Source organism: Convolutriloba macropyga, chromosome 1 (assembly GCF_964194025.1).
Source record: "Convolutriloba macropyga chromosome 1, txConMacr16.3, whole genome shotgun sequence".
In the NCBI taxonomy this organism is placed as follows: Eukaryota; Metazoa; Xenacoelomorpha; order Acoela; family Convolutidae; genus Convolutriloba; species Convolutriloba macropyga.
This window is the reverse complement of record NC_134468.1, coordinates 73,000,041-73,011,085: the sequence shown is the minus strand read 5'-3', so window position 1 is coordinate 73,011,085 and position 11,045 is coordinate 73,000,041. Positions and strand designations below refer to the sequence as shown.

Sequence of the window (11,045 nt, the reverse complement as noted above, 5' to 3'; positions counted from 1 at the left end):
TGTTCAAAGACAATGAAAAAAGAGCATTTTTCCGAATTGAAGAACAATAATCTGAAATTTTTTGGATAAAAGTGTTACTGCAGGGATTTCTAGAATTTTTTGTTCGAGGGAAATTTATTTCACTACACTGTTTCATTACAGTTATTGCTAACGCTGCTTCACACATCCACTAATACTATGACAAGATGAGAAATCTATAAATTTCGGAAATGTTTTGCTGCCGTTTCTTTTCTTTGATCCACGTTTCTGTTGTAATAATTGTGAGTAACCTTGTGAGTTTTTTTTGCAGAGTAACCTTGTTACTATCAAATAATATCAAAATTCTAACAACAGGAACGTGGATCGATGAAAATAAACCGGCACAAACTATTGCTGAAATTTTCGTTTTATTTTTCTTAAATAGCGTCTGTGAAACTTGTGTGGACCAGCATGTGTTATAAATGTTCAATTCCTGGGTTATATTTTCACATGTCTGTTTTTTCCTTCATATGCATTTTGTTTTTTTTTGCCATTTACTTGCCTAAAATGCTCCACTCAAAGTTCTTAAACATAGTCCTCTGAATACAAACAAATAGATCTTAAACGAAGAGAACCAGAAATTTATGACCTTCACATGCTCATATGTTTGCTTCACGCTCACATGTGGGCCAATTGATGTTTTCTGTAGCTTGTAGAGAAGAAATTACTTTAAAAGGTTTTGTTTTAATTTCAGATGATTTTTCTTATAAAAGTGCACTGCCAATTATCGCGCCCGATATAGATCAACTGCTGAAATTCATAAGCAGAGCGAATCGGATCACGCAATAGCTGAAAAAATATATTTGAAAAATTCGTAAAAAGAAGACCAATTTTCTCAGTCTCAGAAACCGACAGAAAACCAGAGTTTATCCGCAAAGCTGTCAGGAAAAATAGAAGTTATTAAATGGAAGTATTTTTTTCAAAGAGCAAGTTTTGGTTAAAAAGAGACAGTTCCCTAATCCACACAAAAATGAGCCAACTACTACAGCCCACCCCCATCCACCGTCAGGAGCGGGAACATCATCATGATAACAATTCGTGGTCATGAAATCCCCATCCATCCAGAAGGGAGATTTGGCACCACTCGTGTGTTTAGTCGCTGAGTCAGTCATGCCTTCCTCTGTACTCTTCATGCCCGCTTATTGAGAAAAACGGAACTGCTCTCTAACGTCAAAAGAGTAGAAACAAAAATGTCATACAGAATTTCCAGTTAGCCACAGCTGTTCAGTTCCCGAATTCGCACTTCCCATAACCTTTTCGGCCATAATTGAAAGTGGTCAAAAAAGAAGTCAACATGAGAAGATTCAGAACATTCATTACACAGCAAAACCAAACCTAAAAAGATTAATTGCTCTCAAACGAAGTTTGTAACAATTATATTAGTCATGTCGTCTTTTTTTATGCGATATTTCGCTTGACCAATTTTTCGTCTGATTGGCTTTTCATCCTCAAAAGCGTGATAAACAGGTGGCGCTCGGAGATCATTAAGTGGCCGAGCAACTCTCGTAGAGCCTTACGCCTAACTAGTCTCTAAGTATCCGATTCGCCGAAACTAATTGATGAGACAATTTCAGGGTGTGAGGGGCGGTTCTTAGTCTTAGAAGTTTGACCCCCTCAGTCAACCCCCGTCTAACCTCCTCCATCCCTGCTATTTGGAACCCCACTTGTCCAGCTCTCTCACAACCCTGCCCCCATCACTTGACCCCCCCCCATTGCTTACCACCCCCTCCAACTCCGCTTACCCCCAATCCTAGCATCCGTGAGCTCCAGCTGGCTACTACTGAAGTCAACCGCTCGCCCGTCATTTGAGAGTAATTCTTCCGACGTCAAATTAATATGTTTTGATTGAGTTTGCCGTCGCGGATTTCAGTTACCATTAGTTGCGGAATTTGGGCTACATCCTCTGAAGCCTGAATACGGCAAAAATGAATTTTCCTATTTTTTGAAGAGTTGCATGACGTTCATCAAAAACGGAACCTGTTGACCAATTCCAAAACTGAATTCCACAACCTGCCTAAATAAATTTCACAAAGCTGGTTTTAAATTCCACACGGCGGGTAAATAAATTCCACAATGTATATAGTTAAATTCCACATTACATGTTACTAAATTCCACAGTTTTGTAACTAATTATACACTTAATGGCACCTATTTGTAATCCGGTTAAAATGTCGCTAACAGTGATTTAAAAAATTGTGGAAAAAATTTGATAGTGTTTTACGTATTTCAAAGTTTCAAGCTGAGAGTCTCTTCGGCTAAATTTTTAATTTTCAAATATAGTTCTAGAAATCAGTTTTAAGCATTAAAACTTCATTTTACTTTTTATAAAGTTTCTGCTTTAGATTAATTTTGATTACTCTAATGCGGAGTTAAGCTTCCATCTAAATTAAATTGATTTATATTCAATTGCGGAGCCGAGTTTGCAGGGTTTTTAGCCCGGATTTTTAGCGATTTTCGAGTTTGTTAAGTTTGCGGAATTTGGCTACCAATTTCCCTTCAAAATAGATGAAAGTAACCTACATCCGCAAAATTGAATTAAATCTCCTGCATCAGACAGGTTTCGGTCAAATTTGACCGCCAAGCTTGGTCCAATTTGACCAACAAATTAATCTCAGGCAATTCAAGTTTGCTGTGGCAGTGTAATGGGAGAAAATCAGGAGATAAAAATTGAGATAAAGATAAAGAAAAAGAGATGGCGTCGGAGAAGTATCCGAACATTTTTTGGTGGGAATTGGAATGCTGTTCAATTGTTGTAGATTTAATTTGGTGTGTAATCGAACATTAACTAAGATCTGGAACTTTTTTGCTATGCTCATTTATTGCCTTTTAAAAACTTTTCTATTTTTAACCGAATTTTTGAATTGTTAGGATGTCAAAATGCGCGCTTGGCCTTGCAATAAAAAAACCATATTCGTCTACACGATCATAAGCAATCATGTTTTGATTAAGTATAGAAATGTAGTCAATAGTGCTTCTGAAATGTTGCATAATTAGGTACATTTTGGGCATTTTGGGATCCCGAGCGATTGATGAATTGAAAAAGTGCACGAATATAGGGAGCAATCTCGTAGGTGAATGCATACGGGAACCAATATACTTGCGAGCTCTTTGATTCATCTCGCAAAATAACTTGCAAGATGAATAGAACAGCTTTCAAGATAAAGCGAATATAACCTACTAATATAGGATCTCGAAGAACTAGTGAAGCTCAAATCTATTGCAGTCTGCTTCAGTCGTGGGGAGAGTAACTAACTTGTCTAAGAGGGCTTCAAATGACGTCATTAGAGGTTATTATATACCACTATTGCCAATAATATAACTAAAGTGAACAAATGACACCGATTTTGGCGCACTACTCATTTGAGTGCTAGTGGTGAACTGTCGCCACTTGAGTTCAGCTGCCTAAAATTGTGAATGAAAGCAAAATTTGGATCACGCAAAATGAAAAAGTCAAAGGCGTAAACGTCACTCGAAAAGTCAAAACGGTCAAGCAAAAATTTTGCCCAAACAGACCAACACGTTTACAATAGTTGCCTCAATCTTCGTTCGAGAGCAAAAAACCTGGAAAAATCTTGCAAGCTTTTTGGTTCATATGTTCGAGAAAGGGAGTTACAAAAGACGGGGTGGGGTATCTCGCGGCGGAAACCTTGTCCTAGCGTTTGCATGGACCTTTTAGCTTCTTTCATGATCAGAGCCAATGCATGGCTGGACTAAAACATATACTGCCATTGCCATTTGCCCTCACACCTTTTGGGGGACTATTTACTGCATATTTAAGACTGAAAGTGAGCAGATCTCGTTGGTAGATTTTGTTGTGTTTTCTTTATCGCTTGCTGAAGTTGATTTTGCGACAGAAAGAGGAGTTGAATTTTCCATGTAATTGGCCCCTTCCTCAATTGGACCACCAAATTTGTTTGGATCAGAGTCGTAGTTGGTCTCAATTGTTTCTTGGTCTGCAAAGTCAGTTGTTCGTTTAGAATTGTCCATTTTGGTTGACTGTCTTTATCCATTAATTAAACTGTTTGCTAAAACGAAACTGATCAGCTATTTATTGTTATCCCAGGGTCGTAAAATAATCGTAAATATATATATAACATTACTAATGAAAAAAAGTAAAGTCATCAGAAAAATATTTTTATGTAATTTTGCAAAATTTTGTTTTTCAACAATGATTTTTGCTGATCTTCAAAAAATTCAAAGCTTTCACGACATTTACTGCTACCGCTGAAACGTGAACGAACCACTGATCTCCACAATACAAGTCTGATCTTCCATCGCTGCTCTGATATTTCTAAAAAGCGGCATTTGCTTTTTCAAGTGCGTCATCTGGAAATGACTGAAGATTCATCTTCGCCAAGAACCTAGCCATTCGGATAGCTAATATCTACCAAAAGAACGCATACAATGAAAAAATCATAGTTCGAATTAAAATAGAAAATTTTACATAAAACACGAACTAAAATGCTCACACAATAATAGGAAAGCTTTAATAGGCTCACAAAATTCACTAATTTTGAATAAAATGAGATAAAAACTGCAAAAAAGCAACAGTATCAGTAAATATTCACATTTTTCTCAATTTTTGAGAACTGAAAGCAAGATACCTATATTGAAATCTCAATTAGGACAAAAACAGCTCAATGGTCCGAAAATAGCTTAACTAGCTGAAACACCGTAAATAGTTTAAATAGTTCGAAAACCTGCAAAATAATTGAAAATCAATTTTAGTTACAAAAACAAAACGCGATCAAAACAGCCCTAATACCATTTTTACACCCCATTAAAACAAAACACTTCAGTTAAAACCATTGAGAAATTGATGCAAAAAGCGGCATGTGAACAACAAGTTCGCTCACACAACGAAATTAATTTACATCAACATTTGTCGCTCTGTTTCATAAGATAGTTTGTAGGAAAAGCATCACTCGGCTGCCTTTTCTGCTTTCTTAAAACTGTTTCATTAAAACAGTTTTTGTTCAAATTTTTTTTCACTCCCTTAACCTACGTTGATCTTGCGACCGCTCCCATAAAGACATAGTCAGAAGAATTCCGGAAACAACTTGAAATCGCCTTTGACGATACAACTAGCCTTTGAAATAACTACTATCAACTGGCAGAACGAATGAAAGCAGAGAGAAACAATCTTAAATCGAATAATAAAAAAGAAACATAAATAAAGTTGAAAGTTTAGAAAAAAATCATTATTTTATATAATACAATTAGACAGACAAACGAAAACCTTTTAATCTGTACAACCGCGATTCTTAAAATTCTTAAGTTTGTGTAAATTTCTTCAATATTAGCCAGCCATAATACGTGTACATTTCTTGTTCTGTTTCAATTGAAAATCTCAACAAAATACGACTCACTTTTTCATCGTTTAAAAATTTGCTTCTAAAAATAACTTTAATTGCTCGCGGAATTTCTCGGTTTTTGCTCGCTCACTTATCAAGGAACATAAAGCAAAGGCAGAAACGTTCCGGCAACAACTTGAAGTAATGCCCGATGAAACCAGGCTTTCAGCCAATAACTAACTCCTGGCAGAATGGACACATTGGAGAACATAACAATCTTAATTCAGATAACAAAAAGGAAATTTCATAAAAAATTAACCTAAAAAGTAAGACTATTTAGACAAACAAAAACAAATATTTTCTTTCAAATAGAAGCCTTGAAGCATGTGTTCTGGAATTTATTCAAATTCTTAACTTCAGTCAAATTTCATAGAGGGAAAACAACTTGGTACTAAAAAAAACTTAAATCCGTTTACAGTTAGGAGTGCTTACAAGCCTTAGCCTTGCAATCAGTTACAAATGAAATTTTTGAAATAATATAGTTGGTCGAAAATTGCAAAAATGGCATGAAAATAAACAAAGTATCTTAGAAAACCATCAGATTTTCTATATGATCCGTTTATTTACCAGAAAGCTTCAAATCCTTTTCAAAAGAGTCAAAACAATTCAACTTCAGTCTACAAAAATTTTTTAGACGACTTAAATGTGCTTAAAATAAAAAAACCCTAAAAAGTGGGACATGAGAAAGAAAGATTTGTCCGCTCAACGAATATTGGGTCACACCTACATTTGCCTCCTCTAACCACTCAGCAAATCTTTTCACCGAAAACCACTCATCAAATCTTTTCACCGAAAAACGAGAATTCATGAAAAAGCTTGAAGCCTTTTTTTTACCAAATAATTGATCTTACAAACACTTAGTATTGTATCTAATGGCATAACGCATCAAAACAGAGACACTAAGAAAATTAAATGCACAGAAAATTAGAAATTATGTTTTACACAACTAAGAGCGCGAAATTAATTGCTCAAACAAATCATTATGGGCTGACAAGCGTTTCCTATTTATTAAAAATAAAGCTAGAAATTGTGGAAAAGGTTCTCTATTGTTTGTAAAAATTCAGTGCTGAAACCCAGCGAGACAAAACTGCTAGAACAGCCTAAATTTGCGTGAAAACCTGAAAAATAGCGTAAAAATTTCTACAAATACCAAAAAACTAATCAAAGTGCAAAACATGGGTAAAGCAACTCCATTTTTTTTAACATTAGTCAATATTTAAACATTCGTCAAAAATTTATAATAACAACACATTTATTACAAGAAAAGCATCTTGAAAGGGTGGCACGTGAATAAAAATTGTTTTTCGCTTTTTGTTCACTTTAATTTTAAGCTCTGTTTCAAAAAAAGGCGTGAACAACTTAACCACTCAAATTTTTCTCAGTTTTTCAAGGTTGATCAACAGAACTTGGTGGTTGTTTTTCCAATCTATTCCGCTGGATACTCCGTTTTGGCATTTATCGTTTGGTGTCTCAGTAGTTTGATAGTTTGAAATTTTTTCGTCTTTCCCATTACAGCCCCCATCCAGAAATTGTTACTGTTAATGTCAATTTTATTATTATTATTTTTTATTATTTTTTCTATTATTAATTTTATTAGTAATATTCTTACAGGCTAAATAAAGTTAGGCGGATTTTTACCTGAATTTTTTTAGTGTGTATAAAAGTTTTGAAAAGTTGTCGTTTCTGTCGTTTTGATTGATTTCCTGGGTCTTTACCATTACAGCCCCCACCTTAGTTGTCAGATAACCTATAGCCCCCCCCCTCAATCATGGTAAACATACCATAATGGGGATCTATAATTTCTTGAGGGGGCTATAATTTCGTGAGGGGGCTATAATGGGAGGACCCGATTTTATTTTGGATCTTTTAGCGTTAAAATCCCTTTGTATATTATCCAAAACCAAGCTACAGAGTGCGTGCTATTATTTAAAAAATGAATAGCTAAACTTATGACACGTGTCCTTGGTTACTGAACTGAATATGCTCAAATGGAAAAGATCTTTTCCCTTTATTGTTTATAATAGTTTTGTTATAGGTGAATTGAAATTGGTTGCGTCCGTCTTTTGGATCTATTCTTTTTCGGCCCCCCAGTGTGTTTTACGCCCCCAGTTACAAATTATATGTTGTTATATAGCACGTTAATATGTAAGAAAACAGCACGTGTGCCTGGGGGGCGTAAAAATATAAGCTCACTAAGCTGGGGGGCCAAAACAGAATAGATCCCGTCTTTTTTTTGAAAAATTTCGGACGTCTTCAGAACTATTGAAAACGTGGGTCTTTCCCATTATCGCCCCCCCCCAACTTAGTGGTCAGATAACCTATAGCCCCCCAATCATGATAATTAAACCATAATGGGGGGCTATAATTTCATGGCGGGGCTATAATGGGAAAGACCGAAAACCTTTTTTGTTTTTTTTTGCCACTCAAGTAGAACGACGATCAATTTCATTATACTTTAAAGAAAGTTATACCTTCTACAAAGACCATATCTAAAAATGATGCTATGATTGACTCTGAAAACGAGATAGAAGCAATCAAGGAAGCTCGGTAATATGCGTTTGCAAATGATATTCCGACCCCGATCAGAGGAAGAGCCAGAAAATTTTCAAAAAATCAATTATTGTTCGAAAATAATTGGTTTATCCATTTAAAAAATCGCTTGAAGCTCTAACCATTATACGAATGAAACAAAAAATCACCAGAGAGCTGATGATTCTGCCATTAAAGAGACGACACAAACATTAAAATCATATAAAAACAACAATAATCTCTTACGGTCAAAAACGTCTATCTATTTTTTCTGTACAAAACAATGATCAACTTAAAATAGCACCACATAAAAAAAAATTGAACTAATATGACTTGCATTTCATCCAAAAAGATATGGGATCTGTCTTTTTGAGAATAATTTTTGACTAGACAGAGAACAAAAATGTCAAAATTAGAAAAAACGTTTACACTTTTTGAAAACAATTTATTTCAAATATATAAAAGTAATTAGCTGCCAACTGAAATAATTCAATTGATTAATTTACACCTTAGTAAAAAAACCATTGAGACCTGTCTTTATTCAGAATGTCATACGACTACAAACAGAATAACTGAAGGAAAAACCAAAAGTCATTTCCATTTTGCGAAGAAAACGCGTGGAAGACTAAGATGAAAACCTATTCACTAAAATTTTGAATGTTATCAATTGCGCCTTGTTCCAACCAACGCCGTTTATGCGACATGCTTTTTTTCATTAGGGTACCATTAATTTGATGATCGGACAAGACAGCAAAAGAGAAGATAAAAAAGGTAAAATGTTAAAAAATAAATAAACTTGTGAAATCTTAAGAACAGCAAAAAAGACAACTTTTTTTTTCAGTTGAACAATAAGGCTAATTCTGACTTTGCTGAGCCTTTGCAGCAAAGTTGCAGAAACAGGTATGAAACGGCAAATCTCAAAAAAAAATTCTTCGGAAAACAATTCGGTTTTATAGTTTAACTAAAAAATGGTAAATATTTTAATTTGTTACTACTTAGGAAGCCGATGCAAATATCATCTTTGAGAATAAGTTGAATGACTACGCTTTAACACCGAGAGAAGTCAGAACTCAAAAAATCGTGAACAATTTTGTGCAATGGGTGTTGTTGCCATAAAACCATGCTTTTGCTGAATTACTATGTATCTTCATTGGACTCCATTTGCACATAAGTTTGACAATCCTTACAATCGAAATTAGTTTTGAACAATAAATTTCCACAAGTGGACCACAACCGGTCTTGTTTTTACAGCTTCTCCATTGAAAGATCCTGCAAGTGTTACCGAGTTAGCGAATTCGACCAAATAGAAAAACTCCGCAGATACCGAATTAGATATCCTTAACAATTTAACAAAACATTTTGTCGGAGCCGAAAAATACGATTCATTTTACTCACAAAACAGAAAATTGGTTAGTTGGACCTTATGGGAATATAAATGGTTCTCTCATTAATTGAACCATCAAACAAAGATAAGAATTCCTTGTGGTTGGTATAAAATACCGAAAAATTATTTCAAAAAGGACAGACCCAAAATGAAATCCAAATCCTTTTCCATTGCAAAAATCAACGATGGGACCAACAATGGCCTTGTTTTCGCTGCGTGGCTGTTAAAAAACGCAATCGCATTTGTTCTAAGAGTTTGCCTTATAGTTTTTTTGGCTAACAAAAACCCTAATATATTAAAAAATAAACTACGCTTTTTTAAATTCAAATATAGGTTAAAGTTAACAAAAAACCTCAAAAATGTTATCTCCAGAAAACCGTCGTAGGAATCAGAGGTACAGTCGGCCCATATCAGAGTACAAATAGATTATGTTGGCAGTTTTATGTCTGCACCATTGGTCAAACTGGACAAAAATGTCCAAATAGTCTTTTTTAAAATTATCTTTAAACGTAAAAGGAATACGACTCTCACTATTTATATTATCATATAATTTTTCAAAGACTGATCAAAAGTTAAGCAAAAGTTACGAAAATTGTGAACAAAACAAAGGAAGTTAGGTTAACCTGCACAAATCATTAAACCTCCGCAACTCTTCGCAAAAACCGAAAAACCAAAAAAAAATCTTTTTAATTTGAATTTTTACGATTGACAAGTTTTCTAATGATACCACTCACAATCCTGTACGCTGAATGTGTCGATCGGTGAAAATTGACCGGACAAAAAAACCCAGTTCAGTAAATAGCTTCTCACACACTAAAGTGGGTCGGAAGAACAATATTTAAAGATATATATGAGTGTGCTTAAATGAGTTGAAAGACAAACTGTTTTTGGAGGGATGCTAATTTTCAAGTAATAATTTTCTTAGACGCTCTTCATGTCATTGTTGCAATTGCAATTTGATTTTTACAGAACGGGAAAACAATTTTTTTGTAAAAAAAACACTTGTGACAACTGTATTTGTTTTGCATTAGTTTTTTTTTCATTTATGTGAAGTTACTAAATTAATAAGCATACATGCAACTAAAAAAGGCTGAGAAACATTTTTGTCTACATTTTGCTTCATTTCTCTGCCAAATTGTTGTCAGCATTATGTATATATTTAGTAACAGCAAAACTACTATTGAGAAGTCTGATAAATTTGATCAACTTACTCTTATTGTCCAGGTGCAGTTCAGTACAGCGTACTTGAGTTAATTATTTTGTTGACTTTTTTTCACTATAGTTTGATGCTTGGTTGGGTTTCAACTTGCACTGAACGTCAAAGTAAAGCTACCACCCGGCAATTTTTGAGAAAGTTTTTTGATGCCAAATAAACCAAATTTGGGCAAATTTGTGGAAGCAGTTCTTAGACAGTTGAGTTGATCTGTTGCGCTATTTGTGGTCTTGATTCATCTCTGAACTGAAACTTAGATAAAAAGCAATCTTAAAATTGTTGGGTGACAACTTCGTACGCTTAGAGTACTTTTTTTCAAAACCTTTGTTAAATTGAAGTCATAAATTTGAGAGTGTTGACGAAATTTTCAAGACTTTCATGAATCACTGCATTGTTAGTAAAAGTGCATCGAAGAAATTTTGAATGCACGGAGCATATTTGAAGGTTGTGATGGGCGAACACGAATCCAGTCTCTAATCAAAAGTCAAAAATTTAGTTTTCTAACTATTTACACCACTTAAAAATGAGTATAATCAACGCTGATGTG

The 11,045-nt window shown here is 34.5% G+C and overlaps 1 protein-coding gene and 1 long non-coding RNA gene across 4 annotated transcripts in view; both read right to left on the bottom strand.

Moving 5' to 3' along the window:
• The window catches only part of LOC142351294 (uncharacterized), a 239,527-nt gene that overhangs the window by 17,306 nt on the left and 211,176 nt on the right, over window positions 1-11,045 (bottom strand). The window lies entirely within an intron of this gene.
• LOC142351283 (uncharacterized) lies at window positions 3,819-10,918 on the bottom strand. The gene is made up of 3 exons (XR_012760960.1): window positions 10,797-10,918; window positions 10,497-10,596; window positions 3,819-4,043 (listed from the first exon to the last, which is right to left on the bottom strand). It is a non-coding gene; the product is annotated as an uncharacterized LOC142351283 (long non-coding RNA).